General features: G+C 44.6%; 1 pseudogene; it reads right to left on the bottom strand.

Moving 5' to 3' along the window:
• Positions 1-1724: 1724 nt before the first annotated feature.
• On the bottom strand, positions 1725-3275 carry LOC101723662 (N-acetyllactosaminide beta-1,3-N-acetylglucosaminyltransferase 2-like; annotated as a pseudogene).
• Between the last annotated feature and the right edge of the window lie 17155 nt (positions 3276-20430).

The raw sequence follows: 20430 nt of genomic DNA, 5'->3' as shown, positions 1-20430 counted from the left end.
ACATGAGTTACTTTGTGCTTCCTCATGGCATGGTGGCCATCAAACTAATCAGAGTGGCTCAAGGCTTCAGGTTTGAGTGTCCCCATAACTAAGGGGGAAGCTGTGTCCCTTTTCGTGACCTCAGAAGCCCACCTGGGAAAAGACACTGCACTGCCCCTTACTTTGGACATAGTCATAGCCTGCCCAGCTTCAGGGAGATGGAACATAGATCCTACATCTCGGGGGAGGGGTCAAGGTCCTACTATAGTGGGCACATGTGGGACGAGAGAGCTTGCCCAGCCATCCTGCTGCACTGATCTTCCTTCTCGCTACTGCCTCGTGACTCCGGACAAGTCTTCTTTCTGCTTTTCTGCTTTGGTAGGTCCATTTCCATCAGGCCCTGGGCCTGGCTGCCCTTCTGTCTTTTCCAGTGCCTTCAGGTCCCAGATGGAGTCCACCTCTTTCTTTTTTTTTTTTTTTAACAATAAAAATACAATTGCTTTATTTCCACATTTTTACAGTCCCCAATATTGTATCTGATAGGAATATTCATCTCTAAAAACACAAAAATATTTCAAGAAAGCATGTTACAAGATAGTACATATAAGCAATAGTTTGACAGAATTTTATCAACTAGTTCATACCTCCAAAAAAAGAATTTTAAAATTCAAAAATAACCATTAGCTTTATTTAACATGCTACATCTTAACATTTAAAATACCATGCTCTAGTTAAATATTTCATCAACAACACTGTATACAAATAAAATATTACACAAAATATATTTAAGAAAATGTTTTGGTCTTCGATCTGAGCAATAAATAAAAACACAGGCACTTCTACACTGCGACAGGGAAGCGATCCCTACTCAGAATAATAACTTTGGATAAGCAACATGTGAAAATGTGGCAAGAATAGAATCCTGGAGTTTTAAACTGACAAACCGCTTAAAACATCTGTAACTGCCATCTTTGCATTTCAAGTTCAAAAGTCCTAATCCACAATGAAAATTTATAAACTCATATGAATGGTTGTCAGGGGAGATGCAATCATCAGTTGGCTATTATGGAATCACACTTCTTATTTTCAAAATACTAAAATTATGTAACTATTGTGACATCACCCATAAGAAAAATTAAACTTATTTTCCTGATCATAAACCACAACAAGATAAACTGGATATGTCATACAGTGACTCTTATTTTATAAAATTAACTAATTAATTAACATAAGAAAATACTGATGGGGTGGCAGGAAACTTTGATATAGTCCATTTTCTAAACAATTTTTAAAATTCATCCACATTTCAGCTGGGTGTCATGGCACATGCCTGTAATCCCAGCATTTGGGAGGCTGAGGCAGGAGGATGGCCATGACTTCAAGGCCATCCTCAACTACATAGCAAGTTCAAGGCCAGTCTGGACTACATGGTGAGACTCTGTCTCAAAAAAACAAAAACAAAAAAACAAACAAGCAAAAACAAAATTCATCCACATCTTATGAAAATAACATAATTCCATTTCACAAAAACCATTGAGTCATGAACAACAAGATCTTGGTAGCAAATAAGTTCAATATACCTGAATTATAGATATATCAGTCATTACAATGGAAATAAGAATATTCTCATACAGAAGGGCAAAACAAAAATAACTTACAGTGGTCAAATTCTAGAAACATGACTCAGATGAAAGGGGACAAATTAGAAAATAATGACCATTAGCAAGTAGAAGGGATTAGAACCAATCACCCTGTCATATTCTCCATAAAAAATTGTCATCTGCTTTCCCTTGTCACAAAAGTACCAAATCGAAGGGCTTGGAGGCCCTCAAATGGATACTACTTATAAAGGCAATTCCGATGGCTTAACATACAAATAACCTAATGTGAAAATACAACTAGTCCAGATATGCCTTTCTATGCAAAATTTAGCTTGTATATAGTTTAGCATTTTAAATGAGCACTTTGCAACCTTGACCAAATATCAATCATCTCCTGAGGTTTTCTACTATGTACTAACATCAAATCTATGTAGGAACAAATATTATTCCTGTTTTTCTCCTCGATATCAAATGTCCTGAAGCCTTTGTGTTTCTCTGGAACGAGGCCGAGTTTCTGAAGGCACATTCCAGTATAAACATCATCAATGGCATAGAGATGAACCCGGTCAGTGATGTTGTACAGCCTCAAGGCCAAGTGGTCGGAGTAGAGGAATCCACCTCCCTGTGCATAAGGTGGGTAAACCCCAGAGTAAACAACTTCCGGGATGTAGTACTTCAGTTTCTTATCTCGATGGGGCCCAGCATTGTGGATCACGTCACCTATAAACAAATCTTCAGCTTTGCTCTTGGACAAGCTATTCAAGTAATTCAGGATGTGATGGGTGTTCACAAAAACATCGTCATCGCCCTTCAAAATGAACTCAGTGTCTGGGCAGGAAGTACTCACCCACCTGAGAAACAGCACTTCCTTCAGAGACAGGTTGAAGAAAGTGTCTCTGTAGTTCCACATAAGAATGTCTTGGTGCTTCTCACTCTCAAATTTCAGCATATCTGAAAGGTCTGGATGGTTGTCCTCTGGGGGGGTCGGGTCTGGCCTAGCAAGAAGACACGCACCACTATCTGGTTCCCCACATTGGTTTCTCTGCCCCAGGATTCCCAAATTGCTTGTCTTCTGGAGAAATGTGGAGTGAGGGACTTGATAGCCAGCAATAAGAAGGGTTTCTTTGCACATTTATTTGGCTGATTATCTATAATCAGTGAATAATTTCGACATCTCAAATATAGGAGAAAATCTTTCAATCTGTCCGGCAAATTGTTAAAATCTGTTATAACTGATGTGACCCTCAGGTCAGGTTCACAGCAATTCAGATAGGTTATAGTTGAAGACCCATATCCATGATAGCCATAGCCAGCATGCTCAAAATGGGATTGTACCGCTTGTTCAGCTTTTCTTGTTCTCTGTTCCAGTATGCCTGGGGAGGACTAGATATCTTCCAGAACTTTTCTTTGGGTATTATTACCTCCCCTTTTCCAATTTTTTCTTGGCTACTGCTTTTGGAGACTTCCACAATCACATAAATGAAGACGTTTGCCATCATCAGGACACCCAACAACTTTATTCTTCGACGTCCAACACTCATTTCTCATATCTTGTCCGGGGGCAACTCCAGCTCGGCGGGGCGGGGACGGGAGATCGCGGCTCCATGCGCCGCGCCTGGCAGGGCGGCTCTCGGGATTGGCGGCCAGTCCACCTCTTTCTTAAAGATTCCCTAAAGACTCCCATGAGCACCGCAAGCAAGTTTCTCTCCACTCAAAGCATATGGGAGGCTGAGGCTTGAGGATTAAATTTGAGCCAAGCATGGGAAACTTAGAGACTTAGCAAGACCCTGTCTCGAAAGTTTTAAAAAATAATAATAATAAAAGGCTAGGTATGTGGCTCAGTGGAAAGGTCCAGGGTTTAATTCCCAGTATCACACACACACATGCACGCACGCACGCGCACACACACACACTGCACACAGACACCTGCGTGTTCGGTAGGCCAAAAAGCTGCTCCATACCTGGTCAGGTGTTTCCACCTCTGGGCCCTAATGTCTGGCCAGCCAAAGCCCTGCATTTGGTTAGCTAAAATGTCCTTTTCATTCTTTCAAGATCACAGAACCTCAGGTTTACATGTCTTCTGGCCATAAAGGGCAGGGCAGAACTGTATTCATAGTGTAGTGTCTTTTCCCAGGTGGACCTGGGCAGAGGGGGCACTGAGCACAAGGCCCTGGCAGACAGGCAAGGGGTGGCAGTAAAAGGCATTGGCAAGAGCCTTTGGCTGGGAATCAGGAAACCAGAGTCCCTGCACCAGCTCTCTTGCTACATGATGCATGCACGCTCTGAGGCAAACCCCTTTATCTCTCAGAGGGCCTCAGTTTCCCTACTTCTGAAGTATAGAACCTAGAGCTTGCCCATCCTATCTCTGGGATAAGTGGATAAGAAGAGAGATAGGAAGAACTGAGAGCAGAATATGGTTTTTAAATGCTAAAATTCTTACATTTGTTTCTTCCCTCAGCTACCACTTCCTTCCTGTCTGGAGTGTAGGGTCCAGGGCAGCAACAACCCCAGGTAGAAGTTCCTTATTAAATTACTAATTAGCTGTGTTGCCTTGGGTGAATTACTTCTCCTCTTTGGTTCTTAGTTACCTTTGAAGGAAATGGACTCATCACCACCCCAGCTGCTGGAGAGAAGCCTGTTATTTCCTGGCTCCATCATCTCTATTGTGCCCTGGTGGTATGTGGTTTCTGCAGGGCTGGGAAGCATTAACGCACAGAAACCATCATCAAAACAATACATGATTTCCCCAAAGCACAGGGAGCTCCCTTAGGCACCTTCACCTCATGGGACCTAAGAGTGGTTGGGCAAATCCGGTCATGTGAAGCAATCTCGGCTAAGTCAAGGAGAGTCACAAACCCTCAGAGCTCAAAGGCACTGCCAAAGTTCTCAAGCCCAGCAGCCTTCAGCCTCCAGCGTATGTTTCCAGTGACATTCACACGAGGACCTACCACCTGGCAGGGGTTGGGGTGCTACTCGGACTGGCAGCTGGGACTCCATCCTGCTTCCTTGCATTATAGACAGTGCATCACCCCTCTCCACCTGTGTGTGCTCCCGGAGACAACACTCATTGTTTGTCGTGGGGGAAAATGAAAAACAACCTTAACACCCAGCACAGGATTGGCTAAAGAAAGTATGGGGCAGACACACCCTAATGCTATGTGGAGATTGTTTTTAATGCATTAGGGATAAATGTGTAGATATATGGAGCTTTTCAAGATGTACATGTTTTTAATTTGTAATTTTTTTGTAGTGTTGAGAATCTAACCCAGGGTTTCATGCTTATCCACTAAATTATATCTCCAGCCCCTAATTTTATTTTTAATTGACAAATACTAACTGCATATTTATGGAGTAGTGTATTGGGTTTGTTTGTCTTGTTTAGTTTTTGTGGCACTGGGAATTGAATCCCAGCTCTTTGCACTGAGCTACAGCCCCTACCCTTTTTTTGTTTTTTATTTTGAGACAGGGTCTTGCTGTGTTGCTAAAATTCCCAGGCTGGCCTCAAACTAGCAATCCTCCTGCCTCAGTGTCCCAAGTAGCTAAGATTACAGGTGTGCCCCACCACTTCTGGCACAATGTGACATTTTTATATATGCATATACATTGTACAATGACTAATTCAAGCTAATTCACATGTCACCACCTACTTGCCTTTTTGTGGTGGAAAATACTGTTAAGTAAAAAGAAAACAGTCTATGGTAGGATATATATTAAAAACATACACAATATATTATTTTAATGATATAAATGTTGAAAATATACACAACTATATATTTCTATAGTTACCACATATGTAATATATGTATGTATGCGACTGCATGCACATACAGGTAATGTATGTACACATGCAATCCCACAGACAAAAAGCTTAAGATTTCCAAACCGCCATGATCACCTTCAGTAAAAGGCCTGGAATGAGAAAAGATATCTCAAGGAGTTCTCTCCAAATACCTGAACAGCCTGAATTTTTCTAGTATGAATTTATCTGTTGATTTCTTTTTTAATTTAAAAATGCACTTTCACAACAAAGCCTGTGAAAAGCAGCACAGAAAAGATTAGTGGTTGCCTAGGTTTAGGGACAGCTGGTGTGTGTGTGGGGGGGGTGACGGGTTCACACATGGAAGTTTCTTGGTGGTGGTGGTTGTGCCAAGCACATGCACAGTTGCCACCCACAAAGGAGACCTCAGAATGTTCACAAAGCCTGCCTGCGGTCTGAAGTCCACCTAGTACTAGGGAGCCATGTCACTTCCCAGTTTGATAGTTTGCTACAGTTATGTAAGATGTTACAGCTGGGGAACACTGTGTGAAGAGGACACGGCACCTTTTTATATTCTGTTTGCCACTTTTTGTGAGTCTAGTGGTCTGAAAATAAAAGGTTGATAGAGGGAGGCCACAGAGAACTTTTCGAGCTTTTGAAAGTGATGGAAATGTCTCATATCCTCAATGTGATGCTGGAAATATGATGTATGTGTTCATTAAAACCTCACTGAACTTGTACACATGAAATTGTCAATTTTAGCATATGTAAATTATGCCTTTGAGAACCTGACTGTAAAAACAAACTAAAACTCATAGAGACAAATGTGTGAGTGTGATACTGTTGTAGGAAGAACTTCTCTAACTTATTCAGGCAAGGAAATCATTCACAAACTTGGGTGCCTTGATTAAAAAAAAAAAAGTTGCACACAACACATTTCACAATGGCCAGAACCCAATAAATTCTCACTGCCTCCAGGGACACTGCCTTTTGTGGATTACCTCCCCTCTCCAGGCTTTAATGCCTTAGAAGAAAAGATGTCCTCCCAGGTCCCATTTGGCTCTAACACTCTGAGTCTCAGAAGTTACTTCCTTGTAACTTTTGACTTATATCTGCCTTCTGGAGCCACACAGACGCCTTGTATGAGGGTGACTGTCGGACCACCATACACCAGCAGTCAGCTCTCCTGGCCTTTCCTGCTGTCCTCATAGGATATGGAGTTGCAAGATTGGATAGTGGTTAAGATCACAGGACCTGGGGTCAGGCAGCCTGAAGTCTGACTCTGGACTCTGTCAATTCCCAGCTGTGTGTGACCTTACACAGTGAGCGTCAGTGTCCTCTCTTGTCTCTACCATGGAGAGAGGGTGTGGGAATTAAATGAGACAATGTAGGTACACCAAGATGTGCAGTAAGCAAAATAATAGCTCCCTAAACATCTGTACATCCTAAACCCCAGAACCTGTGAAGGTGTTTTATGTGGCAAGAGGAAATTCAGCTGCTAAGAAGCTGACTTTAAAATAGGGACATTAGGAGCACTCCTGGATTATCCGGGCAGGCCTAATACAATCATGAAGATCCTTAGAAATGAAAGAGAAAGGCAGGAGAGACAGATTCAGAGTGATGTAAAGTGAGAAAGACTCCACTGGCCATTGCCTGCTTCGACCACGGAAAGACATCAAGAGCCAAAGAATGCAAGTTGCCTCTGGAAGCTGGAAAAACAAGGAAACAGATTCTCCCCTAGAGCCTCCAGTAGGAACACAGCCCTGCTGACACCCTGGTTTTAATCTAGTGAGACCCGTCTTGGATTCATGCCCGCCAGAACTGTAAGAAAATAGATCTGTGTTGTTTTAAGCCGCTAAATTTGTGGCAATTTGTTACAACAGCAATAGGAAATTAACACAGGATGGCTGCAAGCCCCTTCTGGATGGTCCCCCTCTACCCACACTTGCCTCTCTCCAATCCATCCCTCACAACACAGCCGAAGCCTGTGTCCAAGATCCTAGTCTAACCAAACCACACACTTTAATACAGCTCTTCTCCCTGTCCTACTGATGTGCCCCTGGGGCTTTGAATTTGTATTCTCTGTTTACAAAGTGCCATGGTTCCCTGGGCAACATCTAGTCAGCCATCATAAATTAGCTCAAAGATAAAAAACAGTGCCTCTTCAAGGGAGCCTGCCCTGACCCCCAGTCTGGGTCAGGTTCTCCAGGTAGCAGCACCTTCCACTCCTCTGCAGCACTTGCAGATTTTAAACTAAATATATGTGTCTGTCCACTTTGAGGTTTATCATCTAACTTTGCCCAGCAGACTTGTAAGTTTCCCTAGGGCAGAGACAATGTTTGTCTTACCTCCCCGAGTCCAGTGTTTGGCACACAGGAAGCATTCAGTAAGTAGTTGTTCTTACCATTGTTTGATTTCAGAATCCTCACCTTTCTGTTCACCCCTCAAGCACTCTCCAGTCTGCAGTGTCTTCTCAGACAAGTGGTGTCCCTACCTTGGCTCAATCCTCCGAATGTGGTGTGAGCAGGACAAAGTAGAAGCTGACAGTGCTGTTCCTGCCAACTGAGGACTTGCTGTACCTATTGATGCAGCCTAAAGTGATGTTCTTTTATCACCAACCGCACCATACCCTCAGTTCCAATAGAGCTAGAAGTCACTTCACCCTACCTTATCCACCTACCACAACTTTTTCTCCATCAGGACACCTGCCAAGCTGGGTCTCCCCAATCCTGTTTCTGTATAGTTGCTTTTTGTAACTTAAGTATTGAGCTTGATTCTCCTCCCTGTGGAGTTCCATAATTTGGTTGAGACATTGATCTAACCTCTCTAAATCTTCCAGTGTCCCTACGCAGCCATCTGACATATTTTTTTAACTTTCTTTTTTAAATTAATTTTATTAGTACATTTTAGGTATACAATATAATGAGATTCATCATTGGAAATTTGCACCTTTACATAATCTCTCTTGGTTCTTATTTTTTCCCCATTCCCCTGCCCTCCCTTCAACCCCTCCACCCCTCCCTATTTACAAATACTTTGTTTCCATTTTTCCATTTTCTCATATTAATTCCATTCCCTTCTTTCCTTTGCCCTACCCCTCCCACTACCTCTTCCCCTTTGCCCTTTTTCTTCCTATTTCATATTAACTATTATATCTTTCAGCCCTTATTTAGACTTTCAGTTTCTCACACTAGAGAAACTATTCAGTATTTACACATGTGTGTCCTGTTTATTTCACCTAAGAGTATGGCCTCAATATGCATCCATTTAGCTATAAATGTCTCAAATTTCTAATTTTTTATGGCGGAGTAGTACTCCATTTTATAAAAAAAAACCCACATTTTCTTTATCTGGTCTCCAGTTGAGGGGCAATTGGGCTGCTTCCAAGTTTTAGCTATTACAAACTGTGCTGCTATGAACATGGGTGCACATATATCACTGTGGTATGATTCTTTTAATTCTTTGGGGAAGATCCCCAGCAGTGGAATAGTGGGGTCAAATGGGACTTCCAGTCCTAGTTTTTGAGGTATCTCCATACTGATTTCCACAGTGGTTGCAGCAGTCTACACTCCCACCAGCAGTGGAGCAGGGTTCCTCTTTCCCCACAGCCCTGCCAGCATTTGTTATTGGTTGATTTCATGATAGCAGACATTCTTTGTGGGGTGAGGTGGAATCTCAGCATTGTTTTCATTTGCATCTCTTGAATGACCAGTGATGTTGAACATTTTTTCATGTATTTATTTGCTATTTCTACTTCTTTGTCTGAGAAATGTCTGTTCATTTCAGATGCCCATTTTGGATTGGGTCTTTAAATTTGGGAGGTCTGATCTTTTTAAGTTCTTTATAGATTCGAGATAGTAGACCTTTGTCTGAGGAACAGCAGGTGAAAAATTTTTCCCACGTTGTGCATTGTCTATTCACACTCTTGGTAGTTTCTCTTACTGTGCAGCAGCTTTTTAGTAAGAAGAGATCCCACTTGTTGATTGTTTGTGCTAGTTCATGGGCAACTGAGATTTTGTTCATAAAATCTTTTCCTACCCCAATGTCAAGAGTTCTACCTAACCTCTGTTCCAGCCAGTTCAGTGTTCCTGTTTTAATATTTAGATCTTTAATCCATTTCAATTTTAGTTTAGTGCATGGTGAGAGATATAGGTCTAGTTTTAATCTTTGGCAAGTTGAAATTTTTCCAGCACCATTTATTAAAGAGGCTATCTTTCCTCCAGTGAGGGTGTTTGGCTCCTTTGTCAAGATGAGGTGGCTGAGTGTGTTTGGGATTGTTTCTGCATCTTCTAATCTGTTCCCCTGGTCCTCAGGTCTGTTTCTTTGCCTGTACCATGCTGTTTTTATCACCGTGCTTTGTAGCATAGTTTCAAGTTGAGGATTGTGATACCCCCTGCCATGTCTTTGTTGCCTAGAATTGCTTTTGCTATTCTGGGTCTCTTCTTGTTCCAAATGAATTTTTGGATTGTTTTCTCAAGGTCCGTGAAGTATGCTGCTGGAATTTCAATTGGGATTGCATTGAATCTATATAGCAGTTTTGGAATTAAGCCATCTGACATATTAACCTACACTCCCATCCATCATACTAACCAACCATCATGCTGAATCTGACTCTACTGCCTCTCTCTTTCACTCATAAAGACCCTCAGGATTATATTGGGCCCATCCGGATAATTCAAGAGTGCTCTCTAATTTCCCTATTTTAAAGTCAGCTTCTTAGCACCCTTAATTCCCCCTTGCCACGTAAAACATATTCACAGGTTCTGGGAATTCAAATGTGCACTTTTTCGGGAGCTATTATTCTGCCTACCGCTCTTCCTGGTTTACATGCACCTGATTTACATTAATCAACCCTTTTAGCCACAAGTCATCTACACACCTGAGCTACATGTCCCTGTGCTGGCCTCCAAATCCTGGATAACTATGCAGAGCAGGATGGGGCTAAGAATAGGGCTCTGGAAATTCTGCTGGAGACTCCTGATCCCAAAGTGAAAAATCGGCAATACTAACTGTGCCTTAGCCACGTCCTGGCTTCACCACTGACTCATGTGGCTGTGAAGCCGGAAATAATAGTCTATTACTCCCTGGGGCTGCCATACTGGAAGTACTACAGACAGGGTGGCTTAAAACAACCAAAATATATTGTCTCAGCTCTGGGGGCTTTGAGTCCTCAGTCAAGGTGTGACGGGGATCACACTCCCTTCAAAGGCTCTAAAGGAGGATCCGTGTTTGGCTTCTCCAGCTCCTGGAGGCTCCTGGTGATTCTTGGTTTATGGCAACAAAACTGCAATCTGTCATATGGCTATCTCTGTGTGTCCTCCTATAAGAACACTGCTCACTGACTTTAGGCCCCACCTGACTCCAGCATGACCTCATCTGAACTGATTACACCTGGAAAGACCTTATGCCCAAATAAGGACACATTCTAAAGTTCTGGGTGGACCTGAATTTGAGAGAGACACCAGTCAACCCACTACAAATAGCATAGTTTTCTCACAGGACCTTGGGGAGGGCCGGAAGATAATGTAAGGCAGCTTCTCAAGCTGCAGTGTGCACACGAAGCACCTGGAGAGCAAGTTCAGTGCAGATTCTGAGGCAGATTCTGGGGTGGGTCTGCATTTCTCAGGTGCTCTCAGGTGATGGCGTTGCCACTGGGACTTGCTTTGAATAACAAGAGTAGAGGCAAAAGAAAGAGCTTTGGAAACAAATGTCTGCAGCATTATTAGATTTCTTTTGTAACGAGCTTTTCTCATGCTCTTGCTTCCCCACACCTGGATCTTGTATGAACTGTATAAGACAAGGAAAGTGTTTTGTTTGGATCTTTTCCCCAAAAGCAGACCCAGAGACAAGGACTTGGGTGGTAGGTAGTTTACTGGGAACGTGATCATGTGAAGCACACATACAGAAATGGAGAGAGAGAGAGAAACTAATGAAGAGCTCATTAAAAAAAAAAAGCAAGTTGCTGCTGGGGCAACTAGGGCTCCATCCTGCTGGAGGCCCACTGAGAAACTGTGGGGACACTCCTCAGAACTGTCACACTGGAGGGCTAGAGCATTTGTCCTCAGATTCCCATCCATCTTCATTGGAATTTTACCCTCGCCCCGGGGGTGGGGGAAATTTTGTGGAGGGTGTGCAGGAAGGCCCTATCCAGGGAGAAGCTGCAGGCCCTGGAGGTGGGAGCTAGAGGTTGGAAGCAGGCAGTCAGCATGCTGGAAATAGCCTTCTCCTGCAGCTGCAGGTGACCTCAGCTTGGCTGAGGCGATGGGGCAGGGAGACAGATTTGTCCTCATCTGCTACAGAAAGCTTCCAGGATTTGCACATCATACAGATTCTATTTTGAGTGCATGAGCCACCCAAAAGAGCTCTCACTTACAGTTACGATTATGACTGTCATCCAGCCAAAGTGGACACCTTGCCCATTAAGGATGTCATAGAAGAGTCCGTCAATGGCCAGCTTTGGCTCCTGACTTTTGGACCTGCCTACCCATTTACATTGGGGTTGCATGGTGGGAAGAGCAATATGACTTGTACTTTAAGGTCACCTTAGGAAGAGGATACTTCCCTCTCTCAAAGTGCCTACCTTCACCTAGTTCAGTCTATCCACACTCCTGACATTCAGTGTCACCTTTCATCCACATAACGATCGTATGAGCTAGTGACTATGATTGTCCCATTTTATAGCCAAGGAAACTGAGGGCCAGAAAAGCTAAGTCATTCACCCAGGTCACGCCGTAAGTGGCAGCAGTGGTATTCAAGTACAGTCTACTTGAGTCACTAGAACAGTAACAAAAGCTCCTTTAAAACTGGCTATTTAAAGAAGACCCAGTCAACAGAGGATGGTTGCATATACCTGTGATCCCAGCACTCTGGGAGGCTGAGGCAGGAGGATTCCAAGTTCAAGTTGAGCCTGAGCAACTTACCAACTTATGGAGACCCCGTTTCAAAGTAAAACAAAAATAAAAAAATGTGTGGGGATGTAGCTCAGTGGTAGCATTCTTTGGTTCAATCCCCAAAACTGGGGGAAAAAGGATCCAGTCCTGACACTTCATTTTGCTCCCCTGGCCTGTTCTTTCTTTATGTTACTTTTTATCTTTTCCTCCTCAGCTCATCTCAAGTTACAGGAATAGCCAACCTTGTAGACAATCGTCTGATGACAGGAACCAAATTGCCCCCCTCAAGCAATAATGACTTTCCTGGTGCCAGCAGGACCCCAAAGCTAGACCTGAGGTAAAGATCAACCAGACCACACTTGGACCAAGACTGCTTGCCTATGCATACTTCTTGCCCCAACCGTAGTTCTCCTACTATATAATCCCAAAGGTTTTGTCATAACTCTAAAACAAAGCCTAGGATGCCAGTTCTCCCGTTCCTTCCCAGTATGGCCCCACTGAAACCAATTCCTTTCCTGCTTCACCTCCATTCATCTCTGCTGATTGGATTGTCACAGCAAGAGGCTGGACCCAGTCTGTTGGAACCTCCAAAGCCAGCCCCCCTGGCCAAAGATCCTGAGAGCAAACTCTAGATTCCATAGGAGAAAGTAGGTAGTAAGTCTCAGTGAGATTTAAATACAGCTCTAAACTCTACTTCTGATAAATGCAAATGACGAGAAAAATGACTTTTATTCACACACAGCTCCTCATTCTATTATAACACTGTGGAGTCCTTAGAAAATGATTCTTCACTTTAAAAAATAATTTACTGGAAGCAAAATATGTGTATTCCCTTTTATAAGTCAGTGTGTATTTACTCAATGCTGGCATTACCTGGGAGGGTGGCTTTATTGGGATGAATAGATTTTTCTTAATTAGTAAATGAATAGATCCCAACTTTTAAAAGCAAAAGATGCATTGGGACATGAAGTAGATTAAATGATATGATAGTATTACTTTCAAAAATGTTGCCATAGGATTTCCTCAACTAGTAATTTTCCCCAGCTCGTCAAATATAGGATTCCATACACATTTCAGGAACACACTTATTCACAATGTCAGAGAGATCTATTTTTCCTCCGTTGGGGGGGTATTATCCCTCAAAAGAAGGAATAGTGTGGGTTCTCTGCCACTTTGATTTCCCTACTCCATGTGTGTAGTGCCATAAGGTGTGTGCACAGAGGGCTGGAACTCCTAAGTTTGCAGAAACCAGCCATTGACAAATGAGTCCACAAAGCTCTTGGGGAAGGGGGCAAGAAAGCTTCTCTAATTACTTCCATGCTTTCTGCTGCTTCTTTCTTTCTCATATTTATTGTTCACTATAGAAATTGCAGAAAAGGGGCCCCAGTCTCTACCTTGAAGGAGCTGACAGTCCAGTTAGACAAACAGGCAGAATACACTGGAAACATCCTGTAGACAAACACAAGTGAGCTGTGGATGAAGCATGGGAATGTGTGGTTCTGACACTAAGCATGGAAGGGGCTCAGGACAGGGAGAGATCAGTGTGAACTGAGAAGAAAAGAGGTAGAGTGAAAAAAGCACTGGCTCAGAGTCAGGAGACCCGGTTTCTAGTCTGGTCCTTTTGCCTGACCCTGTGTGTAATCGCATGTGTTCACTTATCTCTCACAGGCCCGCCCTCAAGTAGTTTGCAGTCTAACCGCGACACATGGGCAGCACAAGCACCAGCTATTTACTAGGCACTGCCCAGACACCCGGAGGCAAACGCCCAACAGCTCTGTGCACACACTTGCAGCTCCCCAGAACCCCTTTGACAATCTCACTTTGGCATCATGCTGACCACATTGCCTTCATCTTGTCCATCTGGGAAAACTACTGACCCTTCTAACTTCTGGCCAGGAATCACCCCATTTGTGAACATTTCCGTCTTAATCTGTTTGAGTTGCTATAACAGAATACCATAGACTGTGTCTATTTGTGCTTCAAGAAATATTTTTTCTCAATGTTCTGGAGACTGGAAGTCCAAGCCAGGGCCCCACGACAGTCTTCTCTAGTTTACAGATGGCCATCTTCTTGTCTTCCCATGGCAGGGGGGTTCTTACAAGGGCTCTTCTCCTTCTTCTGGCTGTTCTTACAAGGGCTCTGATCCTATCAAAGGGACCCACCCTGATGGCTTACTCACCTCCTAACACCATCAACTTTGGGGTTAGGATTTGAACACACGGATTTTGGAAGAACATAAACATTGAGACCATAGCAGCTTCCCAAGCTCCCTCTACCCTCACACCCACCACAGTTCCTTCCTCCACTGTGCTCCCATCAGGGGCTTCCATCAGTGCCCTCACTGGGCTAGACTGACTAGGTCTGTGTACCTCCTACCTAATTTAACTGCAAGCCCCTGAGGACAGGAACCAAGACATTATCTTTGTACCTAGTGCTGGCTCAAGGTCTGGCCCAGAGCAGTGGCTTCTCCAATAAATGTTTGCTGACCCACATAGAATGGAATCCAGCTGAGAAGGGACCTTCAGCTCCATCAGCTTTCCATTCCATTTGCTTTATAGTTGCCTTGGTAGAAAGGGAGCTTAAAAGCATGACAGGCTTGTGAGCTTTACCTACTGTAATCGATAGGTTGCTTGGAGATGTTTTGCCAAATGGCACATTCAAGAAAAGTTGATAAGTAGAAACCAGTGCTGTGTTGCCACTTCAGATTCCAAATGACAACCTAAACTCCAGAGGATCTGGTTCAATAAAGTGGGATCAAGCACAGTTTGAAAGCTGCAAAGACCCACTAGGATAGGAACACCCATCGTGCTACACACAGATGTCCCCTTTGTCACCCACCCCCAAATCATGCAATACAACAGCCTCACACCCAGATGATCAGAGGAATGATGCCGACCTGCCCATGATGGAATGGCCCTTGTCTGGTACTGTCTGCCTCCCTTATACTCAATCCCTACTATGGGCAGAGGGAGTAGGTAGAGGAAAATGATAGAAGGCAGAGTCTATATACGCACATAGGCTGCCATACATACTTGGAACATAGGAGCCTTTTGATTGGCTAAGGGAGAACTCTGGGATAATGAAGCCTACCGTGTGAACCCAGCCCTTGACTAGCCAATGTAGTTTCCACTGTTCTCAAGCCATAGCATCACCCTTACAGGCCTTGTCAATTGTCATGTGGGGACCAGGAGAGAACATGTGACAGTTCTGTGCCAGTGCAGCCATTTTTACCACTGGAGCAGAAAAAGCAGGGGCAACATCCTGGGCACAGAGGGGACTAGAAGTGTTGCATTGGCCTAGCATGCATAAAGCTCTGGGTTCAATCCCCAACACATCCTGGGCACAGAGGGCAACATCATGTTTGTGTTCAGTCCCACTCTTCAATGCTGTCTTAGAAATGAGATGAAGGTGATCCTTCCCAAGTAGAGGAGCCATAAACACCACAGGTTGGTCATCTGTGTTCTTTCCGGGGTCAGTTCAACTGGGATAAGGAGGAGGAGCATAGGAGATAACCCCATTGGAGGGTGGCAAAGACTGCCCAATACGGCACCTTAATCCTGTGGCCAGAGCCAGAGGTCAATGACAGGGTAGGGAGAGGGGACCAGACCAACTTCCTCCAGCACTGTTACTATCCCATCTGTCTCAGTCTATTTTCTGTTGCTATAACTAAATACCACAGATTGGGCAAGTTATAAAGAATAGAAGCTTATTTAGCTCCTAGTCCTGGAAGCTAGGAAGTCCAAGAGCATGGTGCTTGCATCTGCTTAGCATCTAGTAAGGACCTCATGCCACAACATAACATGGCAGTGGGCTCACATGATAAGATGGAGCAAGCGTGCTACCTTGGGCCTCTCTTTTCTTTTAAAGCCATCATGAGGGCCTTGCCCTCATGACCTCATCTAATCCTACGCACCTTCCAAAAACCCCCTCCAAGTACAATTAACATATGAATTTTGGGGTTAAGTTTCCAACACATGAACTTTGGTGTGTGGGGGGGGACACAGTGAAATCACAGCACCATCTGTCCAACACAGGCAGATCGAGGTTTGAATTAAAGCTGGTGACGAGGAGGGTAGGCAGATAAGCTAGATAATAGCCACCTGTGACAAGTGTCTTTGGAAGTACCTTGCTTGGCTTGTTTATTACTATTATGTTCCATGGCCACTGCTGCCCCAGAATTTAGGCCCAAGGGTCACCCTGTACATAAGACTCAGGCTCAGTCTGAAACAGAGTCTAAACTCAGCCTAGTCTGTGGCTGGCCCAGCCCTGGTCACTGGACCCAGTGCAGCCTGGGTCCACATGCCCAGCTTCATTGATCCCAAGCTCAGACCAACATGTGTGACCAACTCCAGGCTCAGGCTTCAGGAGCAGCTTCATTTAAAACTTTGTGAGATGCCAGTAAATAGCACACTAATGAAATCCACAGATGGGCTAAAACCAGATTGTTCAGAATCAGCTAAGACTGAGATTGAGTCTCGAGGGGCCCTGGGAGGCTAGAAATATGGTGAGGAAATAAGCATGTGAAGCTCAGCCTGGCCAGGAGCCAGCTAACTGCATGTGTGAGCTGCCAAATTCTCCCCACAGTTATCGGGAGGCGGGAAGGCTGTGGAAAACAGCCCAGCTAAGGGAGACAGAGGGGCGGGACATGGTAGGGGCTTGGGGCAGGGGACTCTGACCTAGTCATTTGGGAGTGAGTCTGTGGAGACAGCTCATGGACTAGGGAGCAGGCGCCTGCCTATGTGAGCTCAGAGGTCCCAGCAGGACCCAGAAGTTCCAGGGGAAGCAGAACTTTTATCACACTGGACAGGGAGGAAGTCCTGGCCCAGCCCTGCTTGGGATAGTTTGTTATCAGGGGTAGCAAAATCTCTGGTGCTCACCTGTCCCCTCAGGAGTGTCCACAGCCAGCCTAGGTGCTGGGAAAATCTAGAGTCAGCAAAAGATGGCTGTAATAAAGTCTCTGGGGCCAGACAGACCTGAGTCTGTCTCCTGTGTTCTGAACCTTTAGATTAGTTACCCAACATCCTGCAGCCTCAGTTTCCTCATCTGAAGATGAGATATTAGACCTTCCTCATTGGATGTCCTGAAGACAAGAAAATGTCTGTGAAGCAACAAGCATAGTTCTTACCACACAACATCAGCCAAAAGGAGAAAGCCAATGATTGTGCTGTGGAGCCCTCATTATGTGTCCTTCCATGTTCCTTCCTCTCAGAGCTGCCTTCTTTAGGACTATGGGCCAGCCTACACTCTCCTTAGCTAGAAAATGACTGGCCCCTCCAACTCTGCTCTCTGCCCAGCCTCAGTTGTTGAAAGAGCTGCCACATTAATGGCCAATCATGGTTGATTGACTCTCTGCATCCATAACTCTGCATGAATGGAGACAGCCAAATCTTTAGCTAGAATGAAAATTGTGAACTTTGAGTTTTTCCTTAAAGATTTCTAAAACAAATCTTAATATGTTATTTGTGAGTAGCATAGTTAAATGTCTTAGCTCATTAACTGGGGTTGTTGTGGCCCAGTGGAGGGCCTATACCATGGATTCCATTCCAGTGTAGACTACTCTCCTTCATTTTAGCCCTGGCCATGGCCTAAACCTTAGTGAGCCCCAGCCGTGGCCTCAGCCTGAGTCCTCAACCCAGTTCTGCCTGCTTCACGTGAAATGGAAAAGGTAAAAACCAAACTCACCTCCACTGCAGGGAAAACAACTTAAAGATATCTTGTGAGGATAACACAGGTTTATTAGTTCCCTCTCTCTCAATTATGAGCACTCACTGCAGCTGAAGTTTCACAGAGTAGCCTCCCCTAGGAATAACAGACCCTTGCAGCCTGCCCTCTGAGCACTTGTTGTCTCCAGCCAGCAGTGATAACGGCTTAGAATCCAAAGGCAATCCACGAAGGAGTAAGATGTTTTCTTTCATGGAATCAAGAGAGGCCTGATGCCATAGTGCAGATGATCCTCGAAGGGGTGTCCAGCTGAGCAAGTGCAAGGATTTAGCTGTGACTCTCTCCTAGGTCCAAGAAATCATGGAGCAGCAAGTCTTTCTCCTTCCTCAATGCATTTGCATTATGCCAACCTCCAGCAAAAGGTCGACCCAGTGGTAAAAGCTTCTGCATTGAAAATTGGCTCGGACCCCAGAAGAGAAGCTGGCCTCATCTGTGCTCTTCCTCACCATGAGCAGTTCCAGCCTGAGACCAGGAAATGTCCTGTCAGATTTTTCAGGCCAGACCCACTTTCTCACATTTAGTTTCTTGTGTCCAGAGCTCTGGTTCCGAACATGTGCACTCCATAAATAGAAAGCCTAGAAAGGAAATGTGCAGCCAGCTCTTGTCACCATCATTATTCCAAAGTCCCCTGCAATACTAAGGCTGCCTTTGATCAGCGGCAGCCAGCTACGTTCTTGCCCTCAACTTTCTTTTAACTGGATCCTTATGTCTAGCCACTTCACAGAGTCAATCACAGCTCTCCCTCTGCTGCCCAAAGAACTGTCTCCTCATCACCAGGGAGCTCTCAAGGCAGGGCCGGCCTACCCTTTCCACCTTGTGTCCCTATAAACAGTGTTCTTGCTTAGACTGGACGATGAACTCTCATTCACTCATTCATCTAACAAATATTTATTGAGTGCTGACTATCTGCCATACTCTGATAAGAGTTCGATATTGCAGTGAAGAAACAAAGTTCCAGCCTTCATGAACCTTTTAATGGGTGGCAAAGGAGAGCCCAAGGAGGGGAAACCAAGAGAAGTCACTTATTCAATCATTAAGAATCAGGCATCTACAGTGCCCCAGGCTTCAAACTAGGTCCTAGAGGAACAAGACCAAAGCAGAGCTCGTACTTGGCCAGAAAGAGGCATCAGCCAGGCCAGTGCTTTTATCACCCATTCAGGGGAAATGTTTTCTCTCAGGATCCTTGCTGAAGGCAGCTGTGTTGGCCTGGGTTGGCTGATTACTACCCCACCATCAACCTATTCCCCACTACAAGCAGCACAGGTTGGCTGAGCATACACAGAGAGCCATTTATCCATACATCCACAAGGAAACACACTGATGTTTCTAAAGGCCAAGTGGAAGCAGAAGTGCCTTTCAGGTCAGCCTCAGACCAGAGGGACTAGTTTAGCAAGGGAAGCAGCAGCACCCTTCATTTGGGGGCTATTGTTAATGTGTCCATCACCTGCACTGACCAACTGACCTGGCAGGGATACTAGTCCCAGTTCATTCCTGCCCAGCATGGGACTCCTTCAGCAGGCAAACATCATTCAGGCATGTCCCATCAATCTCAGCAACACTTTCTCATAATTGTGCGATGGCTTGAGACCCTTCCTCCCCAAGCTTTCTCCCTTGCTCCTCTCCTTTAACAAGTGTCAGCCCTGCATGGAAGTCTGAAGGCTCTCTCTGCCTACTCCTGTTACCATCCCTGTCAGCTTCACATTCTGCCCTCCCTCGAAGAGACCTCCTGTACATTTAATCCCATTTGGATGTCTGCTTCTCAGAAGACTGGACCTGAGCTAGAAGGCAAAGACCCCATGAGTCAGGATGAACACCATAATTGATGCATACAGCCCCTGCAGCTCTGAAGGGCCACTACCCACTGGCAACAGAGCATGGTTACCTGTTTCTGCAGGAGGGACTGAGCATGGCCTAGAAGGGGTCCCAGCTTCATACAGCTCCCATCCTACTAAGAAGAACCTGCATCAACTACCTCCTCATCTCAGGAGTCTCCATTTCCCTCAAGCAGAAGTCTTGGAAAATTCAATCCCATATATACAACTATTTATTCATTTTAATTAGAAAAATAAATCCAACCATAACCTCACTTTACCCAAGATCTGTGTCCTGGAGAAGTTAAGTACAAATTGAATTAGGGGAAAGTTGATCCTATTGTACATGTCTCAGGAGGGTTCACACTGAAAGGGAACTCTGCAGTATATCCAAGTCTGCCAGCATGCCACATCTGAGTTGACAGAAAAATTGACAGTAAAACTGATGACAGTGGATGTACTGCAGAGAAGTCAAGCAAACAGCAATCTCAGCGAGACTCTGGCTTCAGGAACTCCAGCCCACTGAGGAGATAGGCAGGATCCACTCAGAGAACAATAGGCCACAGAGGATAAATTAGAGTAAGATCTGAGTGGTGACACTATTGCTAATTCAGTAGTTCTGAGTAAGAGGAGAGAGTTTAGGCAAGAATTTCCAGGGAGACCATTGAGGG

The sequence above is a fragment of the Heterocephalus glaber genome, unplaced genomic scaffold (genome assembly GCF_053883595.1).
Source record: "Heterocephalus glaber isolate CG9 unplaced genomic scaffold, H.glaber_assembly_v1.0 deba00001729, whole genome shotgun sequence".
Classification (NCBI taxonomy): domain Eukaryota; kingdom Metazoa; phylum Chordata; class Mammalia; order Rodentia; family Bathyergidae; genus Heterocephalus; species Heterocephalus glaber.
This window is presented reverse-complemented; position numbering and strand designations above follow the sequence as displayed.